Here is a 5,258-nt window from a genome sequence, read left to right on the forward strand (position 1 = left end):
CGGGAGGGCGCCGATATCTCGTTTTGGTCATTATCCATGGCTACTTTCAACCTTTTGCTGCTTGAACTACTGTTTGTAGGCGAGTCGCCGTCCTTCAGATCGTTGACGCTGCCATCAGTTATAGCAAGCAACTTCTTTGAAGTACCAGAGGCATCCTGAGGAATAGCCGCGACCTCGTCCATATTTAATCTCTTCTTCGGGATCTTATCAACTTCCATTCTTTCGCCAGGTATTTTAACCGGGCTTGAAGCGGTATCCGCGACCTCTGGATCAACTGGTTCCTGTTCTGTAGCAGTCCTGTCAACCTTAGGGGTCGCAACCTTTCTGGGTTCATTGCTTGTCGCCTTATTTGTTCTTGTATCTGCTCGTGGCTTGCTGGGGGCATCTGCATAGATCCAATCCCCGAACTTGAGCGATTTCTCATCATGAACCCCCGGTCCACATTCTTTGTGTTCATGACCAATGAGGCCACACATCTTACAAAACCTAGCAAGCTTTTCATAGCGAACCAGGTATACATGACGTTCCTTAGCACGGACAATACTAACATATTTTGTGAGGGCCTGTCGGATATCATGCTTCACCCTTGCCCTTATATAATCACCTCGTGTATTCCCATTCAGACGCATCTCCATTATCTCTCCAGCTCCTTTCAACAGCTTCTCCACAATATTCTGTTTACAGTATGGGTCTGGTAACTTGTGAATCTGCAGCCATATTGGCATATGAAAGAACTCTACTTCCTCCGCTTTGCTGAAGCCATCATACGGGCACAAGAGCACAACCATATTGCGGAACAACCAAGGACCTTGCAGCATGATGCGTTCCCAATCCCCCAAGCAGGATGCTTGGACGACAAAACGATTAGGGCCGACGGGCCGAAATCTCACACTTTGCGTCGGATTCCACGTAGCTCTCATCTCCTTGTAGAAGGCCGATGGGCTGAAGATTTTGTTTGTATGAACCCTAGCTAGGGCAAGCCAACGAACACTTTCCTGAATCTCGGGGTCATCCTCATCAATCTCTATGTCAGCGAATTCTTCATCGTTAAGATCCGGTTGATCGAAGAAATCACCCAGATCCGATCTTGCAGTCGCGGCGGCGCCGCCGCCATTCGTGGTGGAGTTGGCGTCGGAAAGAGACGCCATCACAGGTTCCCGGTTCCAGTCGCGCGATCGACAAGGGGGTCTGACGAAGGCGGATGTAGCTCGCAGCAATCGGAGGGAAGAAGTGTACGGGTAGAACTCAGAGGCGATCAGGATCGCCTAAGAGGAGAGAAACCCTAGCTAGACGGGCGTAGGGAAAAAAATTGTGCCTCCCCACCCATTGACTGCCTGTATACGCCATCTTAGATGAACCACAACGAAGTATAATAATACTGATGTACTCCTTCCGTCCGGAAATACTTGTCATCAAAATGGATAAAAATAGATACACCTAGAATTAAAATATGTTTAGATACACCCTTTTTATCCATTTTGATGACATGTATTTCTGGACGGAGGGAGTAGTACAGCAGTGCTGTATCAATCAGATTATCAATGCTGCTGTTGTGACCAGGACACACTTGCGTGCGTATAAATCAGACACCTGCCGTATGCGGATGTATAAAGAAGAGAAGGTGGAGGACCGGTGCCACGACAATCTGAGCGTAAATTAGATTCTTGCAAATGGATTCTGCAGCGGTGCAATAAAGGAATAGGACGAGTGCAGAAATCAATGACGATTAGGCGAGTGTATACGATACGAAGCTGACCGTAGCGAACGCGACAGTAAGGAAAAGAAAAGCCAGACGTGTAGCCACATACTCCTCCTACGTGTTACGTGTTGGCGAACCTCCGCGACAGCACAGTAGGCCTGGCGTCGGATGCAGTGCAGGGGCGGTGATTGTTTCTGAGCAAGGGCATGTGGATTCAGGGCCTCTTTATTGGCCTCTGTCTTGCCTTCACAAAATGCACCACTTGCCTGAAAATCACATCACGTAGAAGTTAAGAGACGTGTAGGCTGTGGAGATCGATCGTCTCGGAGACGGAGATAGCGCTGAAAATGTGGGCATCGACCATTGTCCTAGGGGAGAGGTCACGGCTGATCAAGTCACCGACCGAGCGGGGCAACCTATTTTGGAAGCCAACTAATAAGCGATGGATGCACGGCCATGACTCCATGAGCGGCACGGCGGAGATGGATGGGTGGATGGATGAATGATTGGACAAGGAGCACGGGAGAAGAGAATCGGAGATGGCGACGGCGTCCGCATGCGGGCAGGCAGCGGTTGCGGCCCGGCCGATGCGCGGACAAAACGCGACCCTTCCGTTCCGCCCGTGACCGTTGCCCCCATGTGACCCGGGCATGTGCGCGCCAGTCCGCGCGCTCGTCTTCTACCGCTCCCTCTTCCCCTGTAGTACGTATCGCGCCGCTGTTCATGGCCACACGTTGATTCGGTGGGCTTCGTTCCCAATCCCACCAGCTTCACCTTCACCTTCACCTTCACGTACAAGGTTGATGTGCGCGAGCAGCTCAAAACCGTTGGCACGAGCACGGTAGTACGTATGCTTGGTTCAGGAACGGACTAGCCTCCGCCTCCCCTCGGCTAGATGCTAGCTCGTCCCGTCAGTGATCGATCACATGTCTGCCTTTGGTTTTGGCAACCGATCGAAAAGTGGGCACATACGCATAACTGCACTGCGTGCACAGCCATGGCATGGCAGAGACGCATCAATCTTCCACAGCTTAAAAACAAAAGAGCAGGGATCTGGCATGGCACCTCTATAGATTAAACGTACGGACAACTACGTCTATCATTGAACACGGAGGCAAACCCGCCGAGGATGCCGGGTAAAGCACATTCATAGCCATCTGGGTAAACTGGCTAAATCCATCGAGAGCTTGGGGGAAAAGGATGTCCTATTGACGAGTAGGTCCCACGATATGAGAATAACCAATATGAAAACTACGAGTTTGCACATCACCTTGGTAATCCCCATAATGCATATGGATTTTTTGGATTAGCTGCCAAACTGGACATACTCGCGCTCTAATTGCACGTGATCTCTTGGACCACAGGGAAGCATATATAAAGGACAACGGACGTTTTGTTTCCCCACAAAATCTGGTGCCGAAATTACTCCTCCCCGCTCGTGAATAAATTGTATGCTTCATTCCTGTTTCAGTAAACCGGTGTCAAAGAAGATGCGGAGCAAACGGTATAGATGTGATTATAGCAGAGAGAGATTACTGAAAATGTCATAATAGATGTGGTTCACCACCGACAAGTTCTCACTGAATAACCGCCGTAAACAAATTGCCAAGCATACATGATCATGGCGAGGAGCATAAGCAACAAGAAGACATCACTTACCAATTCCCTGTGCAGCTACAAGACCCTTGCATGCACGTGAGTTGGGGCCCCATTTCCCGCATTCATTTTCATCTAATCTTGAGAGGGAGGCGCAACCATGGCCACCCTGAACCTGAAGCTTGTTATTTAAAAGAGAGTCCTCTGCCTTTCCCCCCTCACAAGCAATCCACACCTCTTATGTATGCTGTCTATCTATCTACTACCCAAGCACGTACAAACACTCTCCACACAGCTAGCCAACAGGTACAGACACAAGGATGAAGCTCAGAGTAAAAGGCTTCGGCCTCCTGCTTCTCCTTGTCTTGCTTGCTCTATGCTCCACCATTGATGTCTGCGACGCGAGGAGAGGCAAGCATTGGAGGCCAAGGAGCTCGCCGAGCTCCTCTCTGCTCAAGAAGAAAGGGAAGGCAAAGAAGGGCAGCTCCCACCGGCAGCACGGGGGCAACCGGCGAAGCCCGCCACCAGGCCCCCCTGGTGTTGGCAAAGGACACCAAACGCCATACCAGCCAAGCCCCAATGTACCTGTAAGTCCGAGCCCGAGCCCGAAGCCAAGCCCTGCCAAAGGCAATGGACATTCAAGTCCACAGCCTCCATCTCCGAGCTGTGGAAAGGGCAGACAGCCGCCGCCGCAGCCACCACCTGCGGCCTCGGCCTCACCGGGCGCGGTGTTTAACGTGGTTGATTTCGGAGCCAAGGGTGATGGAGTTTCAGACGATACAAAGGTCGGTCAATATCACTGCCCCTCAAATTGCTGTTCGCTAACTTGGGTAGCATCATGCATTCCCCGACACAGAAATTCTCACTGCCAATTCCATTTTGCATTGCACATTTCCTTTTGTAATCCATATCAGCCATGTCATGCATGACGGCTCCGTGTTGATCAGTCCAGGAAAACAGGTACCACTAGGCATGGGCTTTCTAAGATTAGAATTTCGGTATTTGTATATTTGGAGTGGAACTTCAGGTAGTGTGAAGATTTGGATTTTTGACAGACATATGATCCGATGTACATTTCATTGGGTCCTATGATCCATCGTCATCGACTACCCTCACATGATTTCCAGTGCAGAGCCGCAGGAAATTGTCACTAGTGACAGACCTTTCTGTAGTCAGTATTTGCATGATTTCCTGTGCTTACTGGAAATTTTATTGGTTTATTTTTGGATTTTTCTGTTATTCACATGTCCACACTTCAAGCTAGTACGGCTTTTCTTATATTTTTCCCTTTTTGAGGAATCACGGTCTCTTGGTGAACAAAGTGGGGCATCCACTCATTGTTCACAAGAAAAATATCGATATTTTTCAAAATATTTTTGCACGCAAGAAACATATTGATGGTAAAAATTGTGATGAACCAACAGTAACTTTTTTTAGTGTTCTCGAAAACCAATTCTTTAAATTTAATTTTAAAAATTTGAAAAGATGAAAATGTTTGATGTAGAGGCATACTTGAAATCCAAAATACATACCAGAAAAAAGATTCAATGGTAGTTAAACTCATGGAAATTGGGAGATGCGTTGCAAGTTTCCAAAAAATAAGCTTCCACCAACATTGAACAGTGTATTTGGGCTTCTTTTCGGCCAAAAGAAATCCTCATTTTCTGGGTACGGTTTTGGATAGTTTTCATTTCGACAAAACCATAGGGGCACAGTGGAACTATATACTACGATTAGCTTAGGGATCTGAGCTCTACAAGTGTATTTTGCCGCTGGGTTCATTTTATGGAACTAGAGTCTAGTCTTTTGAGAACCACTAATAAATTAGTGTGCATGCAGGCTTTTCAAGCCGCGTGGGCTGCTGCGTGCAAGCTGGGAGCATCTACAGTTCTTGTACCAGCAGAACTAGAGTTCCTTGTTGGGCCAATCTCGTTTTCTGGGCCTTACTGCAAACCAAACATTC

General features: G+C 48.4%; 1 pseudogene; it reads left to right on the top strand.

Moving 5' to 3' along the window:
- The first annotated feature begins 3,478 nt into the window (after window positions 1-3,478).
- Window positions 3,479-5,258, top strand: part of LOC123078637 (polygalacturonase At1g48100-like) — a 4,314-nt pseudogene continuing 2,534 nt past the window's right edge.

This window comes from Triticum aestivum, chromosome 3D (assembly GCF_018294505.1).
Source record: "Triticum aestivum cultivar Chinese Spring chromosome 3D, IWGSC CS RefSeq v2.1, whole genome shotgun sequence".
Classification (NCBI taxonomy): domain Eukaryota; kingdom Viridiplantae; phylum Streptophyta; class Magnoliopsida; order Poales; family Poaceae; genus Triticum; species Triticum aestivum.